General features: G+C 41.4%; 1 long non-coding RNA gene across 1 annotated transcript; it reads left to right on the forward strand.

The window, feature by feature from the left end:
* The first annotated feature begins 831 nt into the window (after nt 1–831).
* Nucleotides 832–23,327, forward strand: LOC143782814 (uncharacterized). The gene is made up of 3 exons (XR_013217053.1): nt 832–959; nt 7,927–8,085; nt 23,024–23,327. It is a non-coding gene; the product is annotated as an uncharacterized LOC143782814 (long non-coding RNA).
* The last annotated feature ends 2,917 nt before the right edge of the window (nt 23,328–26,244 follow it).

Raw genomic sequence — 26,244 nt, forward strand, 5'->3', positions numbered from 1 at the left:
TTTGTGTATCTTTCTTGCAGCTCCTGTCCTACACAGTACCATGCTGTATATATAAATCCACACTATATCCTGCATTACAGTGTGTCTGTGTATACTGTACAGGGTCCGACTGGGGCAACGGGAGACCCGGACACTGGTGAATGATCCTTCGGTGGGCCAGGGCCTGCCCCCAGCCCCTGCCTCTTTCAATAGTCCCTGCTCTGCACACTAACAGTGTGCACTGAGTGGTGCACGCTTAGTGACCCAGCAGCAGCGAGCAGGCTGTACAAATGATGTGAAGTGCAGCCGCACAGCAGCTCCTTCACATCACCTTCTAAGGCTACGTTCACATTACCGTTGTGCGGCGCAGCTTTGGGCGCAGCCGCGGCGACGCATGCGTCATGCGCCCCTATGTTTAACATGGGGCGCATGGACATGCGTTGTCTTGTGTTTTGAGACGCATGCGTCATTTTGGCGCAACTGTCAGGGTGCAGAGGACGCTGCATGATGCAGTTTTTTCTGCCCCAAAAATCATGCAAAAAATGAACGCATGCATCACAAAACGCTGTGTTGTGCATGCGTTTTGCATGCGTTGTGCGTTGCGTCGCAGACGCTGCGCCGCACAACGCAAATGTGAACGTAGCCTAACAGCAGTGCACAGCCTGTGTGTGTGTTTGTGTGTGGAGTGCCGACCTCTCTTCAGCCAGCACAGTCAGAAGAACAGCTGACTGTTCGCTGTGTGAGGCTGAGTCTGAGGAGACACACAAGCACACACAATGCAGTCACCGAGTACAGAGGTGGTCTAATGCTGATTGGCTGAAATTCAGCGAATCAGCATTAGTTTTCTTCCTGTGACCTCACAACACAGCTCAGGCAAGGAGCTGTGATTGGTTGGCTGTCCTGCTCAAGCAGCACAGTGTCCTATGGAGAAACAGAGAGAGGAACATTTATGACTGCAGTGGTGTGACTTGTAAAATTTTGTAAGTAAAATATATAATGCCTGCAGCATGACTAGTTTCCCAGCCACTGAGGCAGTTATGGGAGGGGGCCCCCATGCAGTCTAAAGGTGACATAGAGTGTGGGGGTCACACAGTAAATTTCTAACTTCCTGTGGGCCCCCTCCCCCACTGTATCACCTAAATTCCTGTGGGCCCCCATCCAGTCACAGAAATTCCTGTGGCCTCTTCTGGGGAAGGGGACCTTCAGGAAATTAGGTGACACAGTGGGGAAGGGGTCCTCAGGTATTAGACTCCTTCATGACATCTGCTTTATATGTACGGTGCATGTTAATTGCTACTGTCAATCTCTGTAGTAGTATATAGAGGATGTGTCCCGTGTGGTGTAGTTTATAGAGGATGTGTCCCGTGTGGTGTATTATATACAGGATGTGTCCCGTGTGTAGTATATAATATATTATGTCTATATAACTGCATGGTGGGCACCAAGAATGACTTTTCTCTGGTGGGCCCCAAGGTACTCCAGTCCGACGCTGATACTGTATGTATATAGTGTGGACCTGTTTACAGTATAGTGCTGTGCTTACACTTTATACAGCCCCTCTATTCTACAGTCAGCACAGCAACAGCCTCTGATATATACAGCCAGGTAAACAGCCTCTGATATACACAGCCCGGCAGCAGCGGCAGCAGCCCTATATATATATATATTTTGCGTTTTTGCATTATATATTGCAACACCTTGAAATGCCCCGGCCCACCCACCTCTTTAATCCGGCCCTGCTCCTGAGCCCTTTCATCACACAGACGCCCCCACCTTCCCCGCACTGATGTACATGTATGGCAATTTTTATTACAACGTTAAAGACACAAAACTTTTTTTAATCTCCTAATTTATCTTTCCATAGCAATAGCTTATTAAAATAAAATAATGAATTACTTTTTTTTTTTTTTTTTGGTTGGGGAGATGTAAAAAAAACAGCAGTTTTGTTACATTTTGAAATATTATTTGTATAGGGATCACAGTATAATATATACATTATCTTTTTATACAAATCTTCTGATAATAGATTTTTTACTTTATTCTACAAGTTTTTACAATAATATCTATCTAGTAGGCCGGTGCAAAATTTTCGCACATTGGTTGTCAGGGGCGCAGGCAATTGCAGGAAAATTAAAGGAGATCCCTCAACATTAAACATATTGGTATTTTACTTACTGATCAGAAGGAGTCTGATTGTCAAGACCTTGCAAAAAAAAACAGGGGCAGCAGCATTTTTTCTCCTCCACAGCAGCACTGCCATCTATCTGCAGTGTAGGGAAGTGCAACACAGCCCTATGTATGTGAACGGAGCAGCTCCCTGTACAGCAGTGCCACTTTGGCAGTAAAAGTTATGATGGAGAATTGACCCCATAACTGAGCGCATTTACACCATTGTATAATAATTGGGACTATCTCTTTAAAAAAAAAAATAATACCTGCAGATTATTTTACCTTTTTTTTCCCCTACGGTTGGATTTTTTTTTTCAATTTTTCCAAGGTTGTTTCCACCAATCTCTCTCATCGGGAAACAATGTACAGTCTGAGTTATGTCAACGCTGCAGTTTTTTACTTGGAACCAGAGGTGACTCCAGGTCACCAATAAGCTGCAACCTTAGAAGGAAGATAGACTTTTCAATGACTTTCCAATAATATGAAAAATCTAATGGTTCAGAACCTGTCCGGTCCCTTTTAGGCTGCATTAATTTATATCTTCAGTTTTAAAGCTGAAGTCTTAAACAGATAATGTTTTACTTTTATTCTACTTCCAGATATGTAGCAAATATTTTATATGTACCTGCCTGAAATCAGATGGGCAAGGAGTTTGGCTAACTGGAAAACCCCCAAGGCAAATGTTAGGATTTGTTGCAGCTTTGTGGTAGTGTACTTTGGGGTAGTGTGGTGCCACCTGCAGGTAATTTTCCTTACTGCAGTTTTATGAGAATTAATGTTTAAAGTGTATTTTGTGATCACATCGTGGATGTGTAGTTTGCTTGGCTATTTTCTTGCTGAAGGGGGCAAGTTTACCTTTCAAATGGTGTATCATCTGTGTGTTTGGGTGCAGTATGACCGGAGATACAAAGTAATCACCGAAAAAGAGTATTTTGAAATAATATAGAAGGAATAATATACTGTTATAATATAATGTTTTGCTACCCTTGCACAATGCATAATACTTGAAAACAATAACTTTTTTTTGTGTAACTGTATAGTAAGACCCATTATATTTTATTTTCACTGGTACCATTTTAGGGTACATATGACTTTTTGATTATATTTTCCTGGTTTGAGGAAGGATAAACCAAAAAGTCTATCATTGCCTTTACAACATTGATGAGGGTTTAATACTGTGTAAATTTTGTACTCTGGAAAATATGGGTGACACAATTACGTGTAGTTTTTGTATCCTTTACTTTGAAATAAACTAAATAACTGTTTTATTTTTATTAAATGATTGCAAAAATGTTTTTTGTATTTTGATTTAAAGGGGTTGTCCAGGCTTTCTGTACAATTTGTGTGTGTACCTAGGATGCAGAACGCTGACATTTTGTAATAAACTCCCTGTCAGCATTCTGCATAGTGTCTTGGATATCATACACAGTCATGTGAGCAGCTGTCTCCTGATTTTGAAGAAGCTGCTCACTCCCCGACTAGAGTTTTCCTGTCTGGCAGAAACTTGTCATAACCGCCCCATGTCTTTGCCAGACCCTCTGCCTGCCTCCTGCCCCAGCCTCCCCATGCTCAGGAATGACTCAGTGCAGGGGCAGACACTGACAGCTTGGGGCCCCCGTGCAAGAAATGTGACTGGGCCCCCCTCCTTTTATTGCGACAAAGCTATGTATATATATATATATATACACACACAGTGGATAGGGAAAGTATTCAGACCCCTCTAAATTTTTCAGTCTTTTGTTTTTGCAAATTTAATAAAAAAGAAAAACTTAATTTTTACATGGTCATAAGTACTCAGACCCTTTGCTCAGACACTCATATTTAAGTCACATGTTGTCCATTTCCTTGTGATCCTCCTTGAGATGGTTCTACTCCTTCATTGGAGTCCAGCTGTGTTTAATTAAAATGATAGGACTTGATTTGGAAAGGCACACACCTGTCTATATAAGACCTCACAGCTCACAGTGCATGTCAGACCAAATGAGAATCATGAGGTCAAAGGAACTGGCCAAGGAGCTCAGAGACAGAATTTTGGCAAGGCACAGATCTGGCCAAGGTTACAACAGAATTTCTGCAGTATGCAAGGTTCCCAAGAGCAGAGTGGCCTCCAAAATCCTTAAATGGAAGAAGTTTGGGACCACCAGTAGTATTTCTAGACCTGGTTGTCCAGCCAAACTGAACAATCGTGGGAGAAGAGCCTTGGTGAGAGGGGTAAAGAAGAACCCCAAGATCACTGTGGCTGAGCTCCAGAGATGCAGTAGGGAGATGGGACAAAGTTCCACAAAGTCAACTATCAATGCAGCCCTCCACCGGTTGGGCCTTTATGACAGAATGGCCCGACGGAAGCCTCTCCTCAGTGCAAGACATATGAAAGCCTGCATAGAGTTTGCTAAAAAACACATGACTATGAGAATTGTTTGAATGCAGATTGCACATTTTCTGTTAGTGCAATAAACCTCATTTCAAGGCAGAAACATTACTGTGTCCAACAGTTATTAGATATATGAAACTGAAATAGCTGTTGCAAAAAAAACCCAATTTTTATAAAACATTAAGCTTAAGATTAATAGGGGTGCCCAATCTCTTTCATATAACTGTATATATATATATATATATATATATATATATATATATATATATATATATATGTATATATATATATATATATATATATATATATAGCCACACACTATTACATACTATCCTTTATTATGTATATTGCCGTCCCTTATACAGTGCCCTCTCTTGCTATGTACAGCACTGTCCATTACATATTAGATTATATAGAGCCCTGTTTTTTATTACATACCGTCCTCTCTTGTTAGATATATAATGCAATGATGGCGGATGGAGCATGGGAAAGCTTCTTTTCTAAAGGAGCAGCTGATGGACTAGTAGTCTTGTCACCGACTCCTCCATCAGTAGTCATTTTATATCTAACAAGAGAAGGGACTATGTAATAAAAGAGGGCACTGTGAATAACAAAAATAACAAGAATACACTATGTAAGAGACAGCACTGTACATAACAACAGAGGAAGCTATATAATAAGAGACGGCACCATATATAACTAGAGAGGATGGTATGTAAAAAGAGAAATTGTGTTATACAAAAAAAGAGGAAACTATGTAACTAAGGATGGTGTTAAGCATAATAAGTAAGTACACGATATACTAAGGGACTGTGTTAGACATAAGTGAGTACACAATATACTAAGGGACTGTGCTATACATAAAAAGTGACACTATATACTGAGGGATGGCGCTATACATAATAAACAAGTACACTATATACTAAGGGACTGGCTATACATAATAAGTGAGTACACTATATACTAAGGGACTGTGTTAAACATTGTAAGGATAATGTCTTCCTCTACCTCCCTCTGTTCCTAAATCCATTATAAGTCCCCCTTCCTCCCTTCCCAATCCCCTACACCCCTCATTGTCCTCCTCCTCCCGCATCCCATTATTGTCCTCTCCCCCTCCCCATCATTGCTTTCTCCCCCACCACCCCATCATTGCCAGTTCCACCACCTCCATCATTGCCTTCTCAACCCCATTACCCCATCATTGCCTATTCCACCACTTTCATCATTTCCTCCTCCCCTATCACCCCCATTATTGCCCTTTCCACCATCATTGTCCTTTCCACTACAACCCATTCCCTTTCCCCCACCACCCCCATCATTGCCCATTCCACCACCTCCATCACTTCCTCCTCCCCCACCACCCCAATTATTGCCCTTTCCACCACGATCATCTTTGTCCTTTCCACCACCACCATCATTGCCTTTTCCCCATCACTGCCCATTCCACCACCTCCATCATTGCTTTCTCCTTCACCACTCCATCATTGCCTTCTTCCCCACCACCTCCATCATTGCCTTCTTCCCCACCACCTCCATCATTGCCTCCTTCCCCACCACCTCCATCATTGCCTCCTTCCCCACCACCCTCATCATCATTTCCACTGCCACCATCATTGTCGTCTCCCCCATGATTGCTCATTCCACCAACTCCATGATTTCCTCCTCCCCCATCATTGTCCATTCCACCACCTCCATCATTTCCTCATCCCCACCACCCCATTATTGCCCTTTCAACCACCATCATAATTGTCCTTACCACCACCTCCATCATTGCCTTCTCCCCCACAACCATGATTGCCCTTTCCTACATACACACAAAGCACCATTCATCTCTCTGCACGTTCCCTCCAGTGCTACGCACGCATGCACACACACACCACCACTCATCTCTACAAACACACATGTATGTATACACACATACAGCACCTCTCACCTCTCTGCATGCTCTCCTGCAGCCGCAGCAAAGCCAACAGCTTCCTCTCTCTGGTACAGCCACGGCAGCGCTGAATGATTATGTCATCCAGCCGCGCTGCTGACTGCTGTCCTGTGTGAGACAGGAAGCGTGGGCTGGAAGCAGGACAGGATTGCTGCAGCTCCACTGCCATTTTCTCTTGTAGGCAGCAGAGCTCCAGGGATCTTTCCCTACACGCCGCACATGAGAGCAATCTGGCCAGGGGCCCCCTGGAGCCTGGGACCACATAATGAGGCCAGGTTGCTCTCATTATTAGCCACACTGCCGGGGCCCCAGTGTAGTTGCATCGGCTGAATATGCAGTATGTCCACCCGTTTTAGCGGATTGGATGAACCTAGATGGAAAAGGCTTCTACATTCATGAGTATAATGTGCTGTGTGCATCCATCCATCCCTCCCTCATCCATGCATACCTCCCTCATTCATCACTCCATCATCCATCTATAAACACACACCTTGTACTTCATAGTTCTCAAGGGAGGTTCCAGTTCTGGAATATGACAGCACTGGAGGATGATGGCTTACTGGTCGCTTCACATTTGATTCTTCTCAAATCTTTGGCAATTAACATGTGTCTTTTTTTCTCAACACTTTTTTTCAACCCTGTTGACTATTTGCAACAAAACTTTTGATGGTTCTGTGATTACGTCCCAATACCTGAGCAATATTAAGTGTGCTGTTTCCCGCTGTAAGATTTGTAAAAATGTTTGACTTTGCTTTGTAGCCTAAAGCCTCCCATACACTTTAGAAAGTTGTCAGCTGCACAATGGCTATTTTGCCCGTCTCTCCCATATTTGAGTACTCACTCTGTAAAGTGCTATAGTGTTGTTTAATGAGAAACCCAATGCTAGACATCTCTGGTAGAGGCTTATCACTTGAACAACATAAGGATTGGATGTCCGAAAGAGGACGTTCGAGATCCTTGCCTCCCCAACAATATTCTGTCTGGGGCCCTTTTTACACATTGGACTGTCGGCTGAACCCCTTGATTCCATCAAGTTTCAGCCAACGTTTGACTAATATGTTTGTGGGCTTTAAGAGCAAATTTGAACATAGAAATCTGTACAGGCAGAGTAAGTTCTGTACAGTGAATACAATCTGTGATTTATCTAACCACAATGTACTGTGACATTTTAAGAAAAAAAATTATCCTTATGCAATGTCAATCCCGATCAATCTTTCTTGACGCTACAGAAAAATAAAAATACTTATTTTTCAAGTTAATTGTTAATCACAATAACAAGCTCAAGTAAAACAAGGAAATAGCTCTGTACTTTTTTCCCCCACTTTACAGAATCTATATGATTATTTCCAGCCAACCGATGAATTATATTCTATTGATTTAGTCTGTTTCATGATGGCTCTGCTCTGCTTTTCATGTTATCTAGGCAAACTGGGTGCAGCAAATCTCTAATTCTATATTCTTTTGTTGAAAGATTTTGAAACTGGAGCAGGCAATAATTGAACAGAGAAAGGAAATGAAACAACTCCAACATCTTTAGCAAGAGACGCTGGAAAAAAATGGCCGATTACAGGGAAAAATTGAAACCCACATGATAACAGCTGAGAGTGAACAAGATGTACTTTTAAAAGAGGTGAATACTTTATTCTGGTAGTGACATGTCTTGAATTGTGAGTGATTGCTTTTTGTCCTTTTGTGAAATTCATATGTTGGAATATAACAAAAATTTGTTCTAATGCTTTAAGATGTTGTGCCATTGCCGATCATATATAGGAAAAGAATACTCTAAAGTAAAAGTTCAGAAATGTAATATCTCAAGAAATGTTGAAAAAACTCAAAACTATTATTTTCTTAAACCTCAACTTACAGAGAAACATTTTGACTGCAGTTAAGCAGCTCTTACAATATTATTCATAATCAGAATCAGAATCATAGTCAGAATCTTTAGGGTTAAAAAATACCACAATATTATTTTTTCTCTTTTATCGCACTTACTGTTTTCCATTGTTTTATATTTGCAGACAATAATATAGTAATTGAAATAAATATATAAAGGAAGGAATAAAGGAAGTCCTGGAAGCAGTGCAAAAATGGAAACAAAATAAATTCTTGATTTCCCATAGGTCCTGTCCTGATGCTCACTTGGTCCCCACTGGTCTGTACTTCCTATTCACACTCACAAAGGTGACCCGCCACAGTTAACGATTGATTGAGTGGGAATTTGCCCCATTTCTATGTTATCAAGGACAGGACAAGGAAGCACAGACTAGCATGGGCCATGTAAGAGCTAGTACCAGACCTGCAGGTGATTAGGAAGAGTGATTATTATTATTAATTTGTTTACCACTCAAAAAATCTATAAAGGGGTTGTCTGGTCTAAAAGGAAAAGTCTGCAGTCTCCCCACGAGTGCACTATTCTCCATTGTCTACCTCGGGAGCGTCAGACAATGGAGAAAATTCTCCTGCTCGCTGTGCCATCAGACAGGTCCTGCGCGTTCACGGCCAGTGAACTCACTTCACCTACGTGACATCGGCACAATCGCCGTGGGAAAATTTCCCACAGCACTCATGCTGATGTCAGAAAGGTGAAGTGAGTTCATTGTCTGTGAACTCCCTGGACCTGTCTGACAGTACTGCGAGCAGAACTTTCTCACGCTCGCGGTGCCCTCAGGCAGGGAATAGCAATTCACAGACACTGAGCGCACGTTGCTCAGTGTCTACTGGATAATAGGCTGCATGTTCGCATCATGCAACCATGCAGCCTGCCATCTATATGTAGCAGAGCTACAAATGGATTAAAAGCATCTATGAGGAAAGGTGAGAAATTTTGTTGTTTGTTTTTTTTACCTCTTTCGCAGATGACGAGGGCATCGGGGGAATGGTCGAGGTCGTAAGTATGGTCTAATTAAGATTATTAAAGGAGTCTGTGTCTTTTTTTTAATGAAAAGACTTTTTTCTGGGTGTCTGTATTTTCATACAATGTGACTATGGAGTTAGTAATGGGGGTGTCTTAATGACACCTTTCCATTACTAACCTCGGGGCTTGATGTCACCTGACAAAACAAAGGTGACATCAACCACCCAAATATCACCCCACTTGCCACTGCTACATGGCAGATGGGAAGAGCGAGGCTAAGGGCTCCTTTCAACTTGCGAGATAAACGTCCGTGTATCGCATGTGAAAACCCAGCTGTGGCGCCGGCACTTTGGAGCGGAGCGTGCGGCTGCATAGCAACACATGGAGCTGCACGCTCCGCTCCTGAGTGCCGGCACCAGAGCTTGGTTTTCACATGCGAGACACGGACGTTTATCTCGCAAGTGGAAAGGAGCCCTAAGTGCCAGAATTGGTACATCTTAGAGATATGTCTTTTCTGGGCTGGCCGAGAGCTGATGTTTCTAGCCTGGGGGGGCAGTATCCATGGCCCCATCCTATGCTATTAACCCCTTCATGACCTTGGGATTTTCCATTTTTCCGTGTTCGTATTTTCGCTCCCCTCCTTCCCAGAGCCATAACTTTTTTTATTTTTCCGTCAATATGGCCATGGGAGGGCTTATTTTTTGTGAAACAAGTTGTACTTTTGAACGACATCATTGGTTTTAGCATGGCGTGTACTAGAAAACTGCAAAAAATTTTCAAGTGCAGTGAAATTGCAAAAAAAAGTGGAATCCAACACTTGTTTTTTGTTTGGCTTTTTGCTAGGTTCACTAAATGCTAAATCTGACCTGCCATTATGATTCTCCAGGTCATTATTTTTTATCTAAGTGGTTAAAAAAAATTCCAAACTTTGCTAAAAAAAAAAAAAATAAATACCGCCATTTTCCGATACCCGTAGCGCCTCCATTTTTCATGACCTGGGGTCGGTTGAGGGCTTATTTTTTGCGTGCTGAGTTGGCGTTTTTAATGATACCATTTTGGTGCAGATACGTTCTTTTGATTGCCCGTTATTACATTTTAATGCAATGTCGCGGCGACAAAAAGACATAATTCTGGCGTTTCAAATTTTTTTCTCGCTACGGTGTTTAGCGATCAGATTAATGCTTTTTTTATTGATAGATCGGGCAATTCTGAACGTGGCGATACCAAATATGTGTAGGTTTGATTTTTTTTTCTTGATTTATTTTGAATGGGGCGAAAGGAAGGTGATTTAAACTTTTATTTTTTTTTTACTTTTGCCATGCTTCAATAGCCTCCATAGGAGGCTAGAAGCTGGCACAACTCGATCACCTCTGCTACATAGCAGCGATCATCAGATCGCTGCTATGCAGCAGAAATGCAGGTGTGCCGTGAGCGCCGACCACAGGGTGGCGCTCACAGCTAGCCGGGATCAGTAACCATAGAGGTCTCAAGGACCTCTATGGTTACCATGCAGAAGCCTCGCTGACCCCCGATCATGTGATGGGGGTCAGCGATGCGCTCATTTCCAGCCGGAAGCGCCGGTTAAATGCCACTGTCAGCGTTTGACAGCGGCATTTAACTAGTTAATAGCGGCGGGTGAATCGCGATTTCACCTGCCACTATTGCAGGCACATGTCAGCTGTTCAAAACAGCTGACATGTCCCGGCTTTGATGCGGGCTCACCGCCGGAGCCCGCATCAAAGCGGGGGTTCTGACCTCGGACGTACTATCCCGTCCGAGGTCAAAGGGGTTAATATCAGCCCACAGCTGTCTGCATAGCCTTTGCTGGTTATTACAGGGGGACCTTATGTCATTTTTTTAGGGTCCCCAATTCTAATAGCCAGTAAAGTCTGACAGATGTCTGTGGATGGATACCATGTTTTGGCATAGGTGGTTTTCCTTTATTGGATGCTGCCCTTCCCGTGGTTGTTCCTTCCCGGTGAAAGACCTGGCTATTCATTGCTTGCGTTGAGAAACACGTGATGGTGTCTCCGCGGCTTTTCTACATGCATTTGCATATTTCCCATAAGGGATGGGGGCAGTGTTCTGGATCACTGCGTTGAGAAACACGTGATGGTGTCTCCGCGGTGTTGAATGTTTTGATCTCCCCGAGGTCATTCATCCTTATGTTTATACAAATTATATTTGTCACAGACATCTTTGTATATCTACTTATTCTATTTACTATATGTAATACATCTCTTCCATCCTGTCAGCTCCTGCTGTGATTTTACAGTACATGGCAGATGAACTGCCGACTTTTCTTCTATGTATGTAATACACATACATATGTGTGTCATCTATATATCTATGTATACAGGGTGGGACATATATATGGATACACCTGGCTGGGCCATGTATATGGATACACCTAAATAAAATGGGGATGGTTGGTGATATCAACTTCCTGTTTCTGGCACATAGTATATGGGATGGGGAAAACTTTTCAAGATGGATGATGACCATGGTGGCCATTTTCAAGTCAGTCATTTTCGATGCAACTTTAGAAATGGCCCACCCAGATGTATCCATATAAATGGCCCACCATGTAAATATCTATTCTAACCTGTAAGCGGCACATGAATTGCCAGCTTTTATTATATCTATCGTCTACTTCAAAATACTTTAGCAGCATCGCAATTATTTTCCTGCACTTTTACCGAATGTTACGGACTTTTTCCGATTTTAAGAAAAATGCTTGTGTTACCAATCACAAATCCGATTTGTGCCGAATTTATGTAATGGCAATCATTTTCTGAACATATTCGCTCATCTCTAGTTGTAATTGACAAAGTAGGCAAGGAGAACAAACTATAAACCCATAGAACATTGAGTTTGATAATCACCTTTTATTTTGTAATGCCTAGGCTCTGGAACATGTGGAGGAGAGAACACTAAACCTTAGAGTAAAAGACATCAAACATGTCCTACCAAGCAATGTGAAAGTTTCATTTTAGGCTGGAGGGACATTGGATTAATTCCGATCACATATAATATGTATGATGGAGTCACATTTCTTTCTATGTATATATACATAGTGTGTCTAGACAGAACAATACCAATATTATTTAATTTATTGGCTCTTCATACTTCTCAAATAACTTTTATGAATGTTTCCATCCATCTTATTATTGGATCTCAACATATTTTTGCTCTCTTATAACTAAGAATAAAATATCTAAAACATCCTTCAATCTATTTTTACATTGCACAAGAGTAAGAATGGTAGCCCCCCCCAATGAGAATTAGGGAATAAAGGGGGGATCACATGGCCACACAGGTTAAAGGGAACCTATCACCCCGTTTTTTTCGGTATGAGATAAAAATACTGTTAAATATGGCCTGAGCTGTGCATTACAATAGTGTAGTTTGTGGACCCCGATTCCCCACCTATGCTGCCGAAATACGTTACCAAAGTAGTCATTTTCGCCTGTCAATCAGGCTGGTCAGGTCGGATGGGCGTGGCTTCTTCCCCCAGATATTGCGTAGTTTTCCGTTGGTGGCGTAGTGGTGTGCGCATGTCCAACGTCCCCAATCCTGCACGGGGGGGTGAAAATAGCAGCGATGTCCGTTATTCCATTGGTGGTCGGTGGGCGCGGCCATCTTCCTTTGGCCGCGCGTGCGCAGAAGCGGCGCTCTGCTGGCCGCGGCTTCAGGAAAATGGCCGCCGCGATCTCCATCTGCGCACGCGCGGCATCCCGCGGCCATTTTCCTGAAGCCGCGGCCAGCAGAGCGCCGCTTCTGCGCACGCGCGGCCAAAGGAAGATGGCCGCGCCCACCGACCACCAATGGAATAACGGACATCGCTGCTATTTTCACCCCCCCGTGCAGGATTGGGGACGTTGGACATGCGCACACCACTACGCCACCAACGGAAAACTACGCAATATCTGGGGGAAGAAGCCACGCCCATCCGACCTGACCAGCCTGATTGACAGGCGAAAATGACTACTTTGGTAACGTATTTCGGCAGCATAGGTGGGGAATCGGGGTCCACAAACTACACTATTGTAATGCACAGCTCAGGCCCTATTTAACAGTATTTTTATCTCATACCGAAAAAAACGGGGTGATAGGTTCCCTTTAAGAATAGTTTTGTGGCTGAAGTTTCAGTCAAGGGTTAATATTAAGGCGAGTTGCCAACTGAGTGGTGCTATTTTTGGATATTCTGGCTCAGACCAGTTTGTTTGGCACTCTTTTTAACGGCTGTTCATTGGTGGACAGTGCATTGCTGGGCCGTTTCTATAGTATGTAAACCAGTTTCTGGCTAATTTCACTCATTCTGAGGTGAGGTACTGAAGAAAGAAAATACCTGCGTCATGGAGAACTTACTTCAGCAGATATTAGCCAGGGCCGGGGAAGAGGATGGAGCGGAATGGCTGAGAAGCTGCTTCGCTGTAAAACCTATACCAGCAGCTTCGGAAGCCTTCCCTCCTCCTGCTGACCTGTGCTCACCGCCGCTTCAGCCAACACCTTCTTCGCTGTCACCGCCGAGATCTCACAGAGGCAAGAGGAGGAGGAAGCCCAGAACCGCATACTCCCCATCGTTGGTGACATCACGCTCCAGCCGAACAGGAAGTCCTGCTCGCCTTCTTCTCGGAAGTCTCGCAGTCCGGCACGAGATTTCCCGCAGCGAATAGAAGATGTGCCGGCTTCGTCATCAGGAGCCGCTGCCATGTCAAGCATGCACTGTGGGTGTAAAAGCGCTGCGGCTGCGGCGCCAGATTTGAATCCACAGGCGGCTCCTTCTCCTGCAGCAAGCACCCACCACACAGCGCCTTCCAGACCATGAATCAACCAGGTCAGCGATGAAGTCATCATTCCTTCAACCAGCACGCAGATGCGCTCGCCTACCATGGAGGGCTTGAGCGCAGGCTGCACTACTGAGGTACCTCCTGATGACAGAAGACCTGGAAGGGGTGAGAACTTGCCTGTATCGTTATCTTTTGGTGATTCTGATTTAAAATACATGCTAAAGAATGTCCTTTCTGAGGCTTTAGGGGAAGCTTTTAAGTCTTCCCCTTTAAATCCTCCTATAGATTTATCTAATGATGCCACATTGGTTTCTTTGCCTCCTAGAAATACTTTTAAAGAGGCCCTCATATGTGAACTCTCTCCTTTTGGCTTCCATCTGAGTCTTTCTACGAAGGAGCTCATATGGAGCAATCATTATGTGGACTTATTCTCACTTCTTCCTCGCAGAGAACAGCTGGGTAAAATAGACAAGAAGGATGATAAATCAGAGCCCGATGATAATAGGCGCGGTTCTGTCAAATCCTTCAATAATTGGATTCAAGCATTTTCTATATATTCTGCTGTTCTTGGCGAGAAATTCCCACATTTGTGTAGCAAATTATTTCAGCATGTGGACATTATTCTGGAGGCTTACCGGAATTTTGGCGGATTTGCTTGGCCGAATTATGACAAAGCTTTCTGTCAAAAACTGGTGGTACATCCTGAAGTGCATTGGGGTAGCAAGGATGTGGGATTATGGCTCAATTTGATGCTTCCTCAAAGAAACTTTTCTAATAGATCTTTATCCACAACCATCCCTAAAAAAGGCTTCTGCTTTGCTTTCAATGACTCCGTTTGTAAGTGGGGCAGTAGTTGCAGGTTCCGTCACGAGTGTTCCTTTTGTGGAAACTCACACCCAGTTTCCAAATGTTTTAAAAAGCAATCAGCTCAGTCCTCATCTAAAGATGCTAACGCAAAAGGCTCAGACCCCAGTGATGGTGGAAAGATTGGCTTCTTGGCTAAACCGTTACCCAGATCAAATGATTAGTGATTTGCTTTTTCGTGTTTTTCAAAATGGATTTTTCATTCCTCCATTCCAGGGGTCTGGCTGCAAGATCGTTAAAAATTTACATTCTGTTTTTATTCACCCTGAAGTTGTTAGGGAAAAAATTTATGGTGAATTTGTGTTGGGTAGGGTAGATGGTCCTTTTACTTCACCTCCCTTCCCCAATTTCAGAATTTCTCCATTGGGAGTAGTTCCTAATAAAGAGGCTGGTTTGTTTCGCCTTATTCACCACCTGTCATATCCACTTGGTGCTTCATTAAATTATGAGGTAGATAAAGCCACTTGTTCGGTAACCTACTCATCTTTTGATGTGGCAATTGACATATTATGAAATTTCGTTCTCGGGGCTTTAATGTCAAAATCCGACATTAAATCCGCTTTTAGGCTTCTTCCAGTTCACCCTGACGGTTTTTCTTCTTTGGATTTTTATTTTGATAATAAATTTTTCTTTGATAAGTGTCTTCCTATGGGATTTTCTTTCCTGTTTTTATTTTGAAAGCTTTTCATCTTTTTTACACTGGGTTCTGGAAATGCAATCTTTGGATGTTGGTATATTGCACTACCTCGATAACTTCCTTTCTATAGGCCCCCCTTCCTCTTCAAAGTGTCTACTTACGCTGAATATTTTTATTGGCATGTGCAGGCACTTTGGTGTCCCAATTGCTGATGAAAAAACTGTTTTGCTATCTACAGTTATTGAATTTTTGGGGATCATTTTGGATTCCTCTACAATGAAATGTAGGCTTCCTGAAGAAAAAATTATTAGATTGCGTGCTGCTTTGCTTAATTTTCTCGCTAAAAAGAAAATTACTTTAAAAGAGTTACAGTCCTTATTAGGTTTATTGAATTTTGCAATAAAGATTATCCCAATTGGCCGCGCATTTTCAAGGCGCCTTTATGACGCTACAAGAGGTTTTTCTTCCCCAAACTCGCATATTAGAATCGGTTCAGATTTAAAGGAGGATGCCAAAATTTGGCTTTCTTTCCTTTTCAATTTTAATGGCAAATCTTGTTGGCAGTCTCATTTTTATTTCTCTGACTCTTTTCTGTTTGTTTTTTCAGTGAATAGTTTTTCCGCTTGCGGTATTCTTTTTTCATCACATTGGATCTCTCAGCGATGGCCTGATTCTTGGGTTACCGGCGGGGTAACTAGAAATAATATGGTTTTGGAACTTTTTTCTATTTTTGTATCCGTGGCCTTATGGGGGTCATCCATGCAAAATTCGAGAATAAATATTCTATCAGCGGACCAAGGTGTTATTTTTTCAATTAACACTTTATCATCAAAAAACAAATGGGCTGCTGGCATTTTAAGACAACTGGTCTTGAAATGTCTTAATTGTAACATTTGGCTTAAAGCAAGTTTTGGCAAGAGCAAGTGGAGCTGTGCAACCGATGCCCTCTGTGAACGTCATTGGTCGATCTTTCGTTTGCAGGTACCCGATGCGGATCCGGAGGAGACGCTGTTTCCCCAGTTTATTTGGGAAGTCATTCCGATTTGATCCCTCATTTTATTCAAAACTCCTTATCCGTAAGATCATGGGCCAGTTATTCGGCCGCATGGAAACTGTGGCTTAATTTTTGTAATTTAAATAATTTCAATCCCAAAGTAGCTAGCCCCATTTCTGATTTGCAATTTGCGGAGTCTTTAATTGTTCGAGGCCTATCCTATTCTGCTGTTACCAAATACTTAGCAGGCGTTTCATTTTTTCATAGGCTTTTCGGTGAAGCGTCTTTAGCTTCTCTTTTTCCGATTATGCAATTTCTGAAAGGCTTCAGGAAAGGTAGTTTTCATCCAGACAACAGACGCCCGATTTCTTTTTCACTTTTGAAAGACCTTTGCTCAGCCTTAAGCCAAATGTGTTCGAATTCCGATGAGGTTTTATTATTTTATGTGGCTTTTTGCTTGGCATTTTTTGGGGCCCTCCGCATAGAATTGGTTTCCAGTAAAAAAATCTCAGCCCTCTGGATTGATGATTTTAGATTTGAAGGTCTATGTCGATTTTATTATTTTCTCAATTAAAAGATCCAAAACGGATCAATTAGCACGGGGATCAAGTTTGAAGATTCTTTCCTTTTCAGACCCTATTATATGTCCAGTTTCAAATATAAAAAAATGGTTGCTTGTTAGACCTAATTTTGACGGCCCTTTATTTCTGCATAAAGATGGTTCACCGGCTACGGTTTTTCAATTCAATTTTAAAGAACTGTTTGAGAGTTTTGGGAAAACAACATCTTCAAATCACTTCTCACTCCTTTAGAATTGGAGCTGCTACTGAGGCTTCTAGGGCCAGCCTTGGCGATCATCAAATCAGGCAATTAGGCAGATGGGAGTCAGGGAGGTTTAAGTTGTATGTTCGGCACGATTTATACGATGACTAATCTCTGTTTCGTTTTAGGTCCAGTCATAATTTGGGTCATCTGCCATTCTTTTATTTATTGGGCCCAGAAGAGAGCTTTACAACGATGCTATTCTGAGAATTTGTCCTTCGATCTTGCCAAGGCACAGATCTTCTGGCATGGAGTTTGTGGTTTAAGATGGTTTAATTTGGTTTCAGAATTTAAGAAATGTTTTAGACAATTTCCATTCCCAGATCTGGTAGTGTTCCATGCAGTAGGGAATGATCTCAGAAAATTGAAAACCCTGGATCTTTTAGCCATTATGCGTTCGGATATTGTTAATCTTAGACAATCTTTTCCTTATCCGGGTTTTGTCTTTTCTGAGATTGTTCCTCGTCTTATATGGGATACACCGGAATTCAGATTCCTGGACAAAATTCGTAAGAGGGTCAATAAAAGCATGGAAAAATTTTTACCATTAGTCAATGGATTTTCCTATCGGCATGATGACCTTGAGGGTTTCTTGCCTGGGCTTTATCACTCTGGGTGGATTGTTTAATGGAGTTATGGAATGTTTGGACATTTATGATAATCGTTCAGTTGGTTTTTATGCTGTTTTTATTATAAAGTTACCCTATAATAAACATCACGGCCAATTTTATTCCACAATAATTTGTTGTGTATTTGTATGAATGAGCCTTGTGTTGCCATGGTAGCCCCCCCCCTAATGAGAATTAGGGAATAAAGGGGGGGTCACATGGCCACACAGGTTAAGAATAGTTTTGTGGCTGAAGTTTCAGTGAAGGGTTAATATTAAGGCGAGTTGCCAACTGAGTGGTGCTATTTTTGGATATTCTGGCTCAGACCAGTTTGTTTGGCGCTCTTTTTAATGGCTGTTCATTGGTGGACAGTGCGTTGCTGGGCCGTTTCTCTAGTATTTAAACCAGTTTCTGGCTAATTTCACTCATTCTGAGGTGGTGTACTGAAGAATGAAGATCCCACCCTCCTTGATCTATTATTTTCACTGTCATGATGGTTATAGTGTGGGAAAATCACCCAGTCTCTGGGTGGATTGTTTAATGGAGCTATGGAATGTTTGGACATTTATGATAATTGTTCAGTTGGTTTTTATGCTGTTTTTATTATAAAGTTACCCTATAATAAACATCACGGCCAATTTTATTCCACAATAATTTGTTGTGTATTTATTTGTATGAATGAGCCTTGTGTTGCCATGGATTTTAAGATTTACTTTTTTGTCCAGTCTTAAAAAAGTCCAATGGCCTTAAACGGGAATTTTTCGATTTTACTACTGAAACTAGTGGTATAGCTCCCAGTGTGGCAATTAAAACAAGTTTTGTGTTTCCCATTTCCATGCTAATTTACATGTGATTTCAAACCTTGTTTTCTAGGCTCTAACTGGTCAGATTACAACAAGACGGGAATCATATTTATTGTTTTACTGGGACGTATACTGTCATGCCACTAATTTCATTAGAAAAATGTCTAGACAGGATTTCTTTTATAATATATATATATATATATATATATATATACACATACATATATACATACATATATATATATATATATATATATATATATATATATATATATATATATATATATACACATACACTGGCCGAGTACAAGATATTACTTATCCTGTTCCAAATGAAAAAAGAATACATAAATAATGTGAAAAAATATGACCCCCCCCTTTTTTTTCCTGAAATGTAATTAGTAAGATGTAAAAAAAGAAAATAACATATTTAGTACTGCTGCTTGCATAATTGCTTGAACTAATAAAATCTAATGTATTTTTCCACTGTGACATGCCAAAAAATTAAATAAAAAAAGCCTGAATTGTAGTTTTTCCTATGATGCAACTCTCCCGCTAAAAATGCAATAAAAATGATAAATACATTGAATACAGCCCAAAATAGTATCAACATAAATGACAGCTTGCAAAAAAACAAACCCTCACACAACTCCATCAAAGGAAAAAAAAAAAAAAGTTGTACAAAAAGGCAACCCAATTCAGTTTTATTTTCAAAGGTCAAAGTTTTGAATTTCTTTTAACTGGTTCAAGACCGGGCCGTTTATTCCTGGCCTATTTTAGTTTTTACGGTTTTAAAAGCTCTAAAATGTTTCCTAGTTTGGATATGCAAGTAAATTTTGTGTCTTTTTTGTGACACATGTGGCTTCATTTTTATGTCACTGTCATATTCTTTCATCGGCAGATATCGGGGGAAAAAATAAAAGGAAATAAGTGTCTGTTTTTCCCATTTTTTGGGGACCATGAAGAATTACTAAAATACTTTTAAAAATATTGATCAGTAACTAAAAACAGTACCACTGGCGCTCAACACTGCTGCCCACTGAGTCTGTGGGACTGACTGGTATAATCACCCAGCTGCTGGTATCCTCAGAACATGTGCCACTTCTGAAAAGACCAAATAAATAAACTCAAAACTGATACCTCGCTTAGGTGATTTAGAGTGATCTATCTCTAGTGACAGGGATACGATCCAAGTAGGTGTGATGGTGAATGCAAATATCCCACTACAAATGGTGGTGGGCCCAGTACCTGACTGCTGAGCCACCTAATCACCTATGAGTGATTGCAAGATGCACTGAACAAAAATAGCCAATAAGTCGCCCTGTTCAACGTAGATGTCAGTGCACTGCGGCCCCCGCAAAAAACATGAACAATAATTCAACCCTGATGAAGAAGGGCGTTTACCCTTTGAAACGCGTTGGTTTGCTTTTTGGTCCCAGCGGGGCTCCGTAGGCCTGTGACATCACACACTGCTTGTCAGCGTCGGCCATTTTTGTTTCTAAGTGCAACCAGGGACGCCTCCGGCCGGGATGTTCTCTGGCTCTGTACTTACCAGCGATACCCCACACAGGTCACGCAGGACCACTATCTGTGTGCCCACCCGTCGCCCGCAGACATACTCTGCGTGCATATCCGCCACGTTTACTTGCGGCACACCGCACACCTCCTCTGACATCTATTAGGAAGAGCTGCACACCCAACCAGATACAGCACACGGTAAGGGCTTTTCAGAATTATTGTTCATGTTTTTTGCGGGGGCCGCAGTGCACTGACATCTACGTTGAACAGGGCGACTTATTGGCTATTTTTGTTCAGTGCATCTTGCAATCACTCATAGGTGATTAGGTGGCTCAGCAGTCAGGTACTGGGCCCACCACCATTTGTAGTGGGATATTTGCATTCACCATCACACCTACTTGGATCGTATCCCTGTCACTAGAGATAGGTCACTCTAAATCACCTAAGCGCGGTATCAGTTTTGAGTTTACTTTTAAAAATATGTTCCGCGCTGTGTAAGAAATATTTTTATGTATCGGACACTTTTTTTTGACTAGTAACCGCAGTTCGGATTGACAGCAGCAATTTTTTACTTTTTTTTTCTTATTTTTATTTTACACACTGCAAAAAAGACCCTTAAAATAACATGGGTATCTACCCAATTTATCAAATGAAAAAAAAAATTATATATATACAGTGGGGCAAAAAAGTATTTAGTCAGTCAGCAATAGTGCAAGTTCCACCACTTAAAAAGATGAGAGGCGTCTGTAATTTACATCATAGGTAGACCTCAACTATGGGAGACAAACTGAGAAAAAAAAATCCAGAAAATCACATTGTCTGTTTTTTTATCATTTTATTTGCATATTATGGTGGAAAATAAGTATTTGGTCAGAAACAAACAATCAAGATTTCTGGCTCTCACAGACCTGTAACTTCTTCTTTAAGAGTCTCCTCTTTCCTCCACTCATTACCTGTAGTAATGGCACCTGTTTAAACTTGTTATCAGTATAAAAAGACACCTGTGCACACCCTCAAACAGTCTGACTCCAAACTCCACTATGGTGAAGACCAAAGAGCTGTCAAAGGACACCAGAAACAAAATTGTAGCCCTGCACCAGGCTGGGAAGACTGAATCTGCAATAGCCAACCAGCTTGGAGTGAAGAAATCAACAGTGGGAGCAATAATTAGAAAATGGAAGACATTCAAGACCACTGATAATCTCCCTCGATCTGGGGCTCCACGCAAAATCCCACCCCGTGGGGTCAGAATGATCACAAGAACGGTGAGCAAAAATCCCAGAACCACGTGGGGGGACCTAGTGAATGAACTGCAGAGAGCTGGGACCAATGTAACAAGGCCTACCATAAGTAACACACTACGCCACCATGGACTCAGATCCTGCAGTGCCAGACGTGTCCCACTGCTTAAGCCAGTACATGTCTGGGCCCGTCTGAAGTTTGCTAGAGAGCATTTGGATGATCCAGAGGAGTTTTGGGAGAATGTCCTATGGTCTGATGAAACCAAACTGGAACTGTTTGGTAGAAACACAACTTGTCGTGTTTGGAGGAAAAAGAATACTGAGTTGCATCCATCAAACACCATACCTACTGTAAAGCATGGTGGTGGAAACATCATGCTTTGGGGCTGTTTCTCTGCAAAGGGGCCAGGACGACTGATCCGGGTACATGAAAGAATGAATGGGGCCATGTATCGTGAGATTTTGAGTGCAAACCTCCTTCCATCAGCAAGGGCATTGAAGATGAAACGTGGCTGGGTCTTTCAACATGACAATGATCCAAAGCACACCGCCAGGGCAACGAAGGAGTGGCTTCGTAAGAAGCATTTCAAGGTCCTGGAGTGGCCTAGCCAGTCTCCAGATCTCAACCCTATAGAAAACCTTTGGAGGGAGTTGAAAGTCCGTGTTGCCAAGCGAAATGCCAAAAACATCACTGCTCTAGAGGAGATCTGCATGGAGGAATGGGCCAACATACCAACAACAGTGTGTGGCAACCTTGTGAAGACTTACAGAAAACGTTTGACCTCTGTTATTGCCAACAAAGGCTATATTACAAAGTATTGAGATGAAATTTTGTTTCTGACCAAATACTTATTTTCCACCATAATATGCAAATAAAATGATAAAAAAACAGACAATGTGATTTTCTGGATTTTTTTTTTCTCAGTTTGTCTCCCATAGTTGAGGTCTACCTATGATGTAAATTACAGACGCCTCTCATCTTTTTAAGTGGTGGAACTTGCACTATTGCTGACTGACTAAATACTTTTTTGCCCCACTGTGTATATATATATATATATATATATATATATATATATATATATATACCTAATCCTAAATGCACGACTTCTTAACTTCACATAACATTTTCTGGTCTCCCAAGCAGAAGACGACATACTTCATCTCCAACAACCTGATTTTGCTTTTGCTAATAACGTGTAACATGGTGAAGCCTGCTATTGATTGTTAAGGAGTGCCACTTGACACAGAAGTTGCTTTATATTTTCAAGGTCTTTATAGCTAATTCTTGAAGAAAACTAGGTAATAGGACAGGTAGATAGAGTACAGAATGACCTAAAGTAATTAATAAATGTTTTTTTCATCTTTCAAGGTGAATGTTGGGTAGGGGCGCACAAAATATCATTCATTTACATTTACCACGGGTCCATCCACTAGGTACTGGAGACTCGTCAAGGAAAACAGTGATTGTTAAAGATGATATTAACACAGAGCTGTGTAAAGAATGTAAGAAAGTTAAGTGTTTTCTTGGGAAAATGCGGTTCAAGGTATGTTTAATTAAGTAAAGCTGAGAGCAGAAGAACAAATGCAAGGCCAGTGATAATGGACTCTGTGGAATATTGTGGGACTGAAAGCAGCTTTTCCTATTGTTACATGGTAGTAATGCGTATAGAGGTTCGTCTGGAATTCTTTTGAAGACTCTAACATCGCATGTTAAGTAAAACAATCTGACTAGCAAAAATATTTGCCTTGTTCTACGTCTATCATGCACCAACACGTGGAAAACTAATTTTTAATTACAGTGGACCAAAGCAATTATTCCATAAGTATTTGTAGTTATTTTATAAATCCAAGGCCAGGAGATATTCATTTAGTAAAATATTCTGTTTTAATTGTCCCAATCTCTGCTTCTTTAGAGGTCTCTATTACATAAAATGTTAATGTGTTCTGTCATTTTTAATGTATCCCTTCCATTTCCCAATGAAAGCCGTCGGTCTTGAGGAATCAGATTCTGATTTTACAGGCATTTTTGGTCTATAACTACAGTATATCGTAAGTTGGCAGTCAATAAGAAATCATGATGCACAACACATGCATTGCATTTTTTGTGGCTTTTTACGCATTTGCATTTTTTTAAAATGTTTTTGGGAAACACCACATGCTTTAGATGTTTTTCTATAGATTTTTGTATAATAAAAAGAAAAAGACCTAATAAAGTGTGTGACCAAAAAACCACCAAAAACGAATTTCCTAAATGCATGGAATTCATTCATTTTCTTAAGGCTCTGTTTGCATTAGATGAACTTGCTGCAGAATTTAGACGGCAATTTTTGCAATACCCGCATAAATTCTTTGGCTATTGCTCTGGCTTCTAGTGCACAAATTCTGAAATATATCGTAGATTTCACCCTGACATTGAAGATGGTATTAGTGATGTATAACTGCAGCATAAATTGAGACTGCGGATGAGAAATCCAGTGATGGTCACAATGTTGGAACTGTAAGGGTATGTGTCCACGTTCAGGATTGCATCAGGATTTGGTCAGGATTTTTCATCAGTATTTGTAAGCCAAAACCAGGAGTGGAACAATTAGAGGAAAAGTATAATAGAAACATATGCACCACTTCTGCATTTATCACCCACTCCTGGTTTTGGCTTACAAATACTGACGTAAAATCCTGACCAAATCCTGATGCAATCCTGAACGTGGACACATACCCTAAAATGCTGCGGATTTTTGGTCTGGATTTTCAAGTGCATAACCAAATCATATGAACATACTCTTACGGCTATATTCACACAAATGTACTGTATTTTTTGGATTATAAGATGCATTTTTTCCCCCCTAAAATTTTTGGGGAAAATGGGGGTGCGTCTTATAATGCGGACATACCTTGCCAGTACCGTTGCTGCAGGCTGAATGAGGGGGTGTCCGGCGCTGCTGCAGCAGTCTCCGATGCTGCGGGGGCTCTGTCGACATTTTGTGAAAGGCCAGAGCCCCTGCAGTTACATGGTTTCCTATGCGGTGGACTCTGTGAAAATGGACAGATGGAGATCTCGGCACCAAGATCTAGGGAGATGAGAACTTAGCACTGAGATTTCTCATTGTAGGCTTTTTAGGCCAAGAGAGGTGTCTTATCAGGACAGGGACCCAACTATAAGGTACGCATTGACATTGCAGTTGGGCTCATATACATTGGCCAATTTATGTGCTAAGTACCTTCTTTTTACTGTAAATTTTCCTACAGCAATTTTGCATTTCCAATTTTCCAAAATTCCACATGTACAAAATATAGCACTTAACCAAAGTTCTATGGCAGTAATGCAGCTCCAATTTTGTAGATTTACCATTCTAAACAATCCAGAGTGCAGCTTTATATTTTCTTACATTGACATGGACATTACATTCATGAAGTTCCCCCATGGCTGCGTGTCCAACAGACGAGTTTTAGTTCTTTTCAGCACTTACCCCCATGACAAAGGATAAGGTTGTAATATTAGAGGTTAGGACCATTCCAAATAGGGTCACAATGATGGTTTCGCGACATGTGCGTTTGGGATGGCCCCTGGGAATCCTTTGGTCAGTGCACCTGCACCTCACACTATGGATTAGTGTATTTGATATCAGCTATCATGGCACATACATGCATTTTCATCAGGTGCCTCATTTCCACATACCAGTAAACGATAAAAAAGACATCTCTAGCACAATCACTTTATTTTTTGGTATGGTCCTGCCCATATTAGTGGCTAGACCCAATCATTTGCACATTGAGTGTTATTGGTTACAATAAGATTTTGACATCATATACTACTGTTTATTGTGGAACTGTTCCTTACTCGACCTTTCATTCCCAGGGTACCAATTGTGAATCCTATCTTTATCTACATATTTATGTTTGATATATTTTGGTCAAATGTTATGCATTATTGTAATAATAAAATTATGTTCATTTTATGAAGTCAGCACTTCAATTTTCTTTTGTTAATTAGTAACTTTTTGGGAATTTCTTCTTTATTATATCCCCACTTGATTAAGACTTGTTTTAGGATTATGTTAATTACATTGCCTTTTAGTTCTCTTATTATTAGAGTCACTGTGAATTTTTTAACCCCTTAATCCCATATGACGTATTATCCCATCGAGTTGACCTAGGACTTAATTCCCAGTGACGGGGTAGTGCGTCATATGCAATCGGCTGCGCTCACGGGGGGAGCGCAGCCGATTGCGACCAGGTATCAGTTAACTATCGCAGCTGACATCCGGCACTATGAGCCAGGAGCAGTCACGGACCGCTCCTGGCACATTAACCCCGGCACACTAGGATCAAACATGATCGCAGCGTTCCGGGGGCATAGAGAAGCATTGCGCAGTGAGGGGGCTCCCGTGAGACCCTCAGTACAGGGCGATATGCTCACCTTGTACCAAGCGTCTCCTCCCTGCAGGCCCCAGATCCAAAATGGCCGCGGGGCTACTTCCGGGTCCTGCAGGGAGGAGGCTTACAAGCGCTGCTCAGAGCAGGCGCCTGTAATGTGATAATGTAAAAAAAAAAATATTTAGATGTGTAAAAAAAAAAAGAAAAAAAAAATATTGTTCCCATAAATAAATTTCTTTGTCTAAATAAAAAAAAAACAATAAAAGTACACATATTTAGTA

Source organism: Ranitomeya variabilis, chromosome 6, assembly GCF_051348905.1.
Source record: "Ranitomeya variabilis isolate aRanVar5 chromosome 6, aRanVar5.hap1, whole genome shotgun sequence".
In the NCBI taxonomy this organism is placed as follows: domain Eukaryota; kingdom Metazoa; phylum Chordata; class Amphibia; order Anura; family Dendrobatidae; genus Ranitomeya; species Ranitomeya variabilis.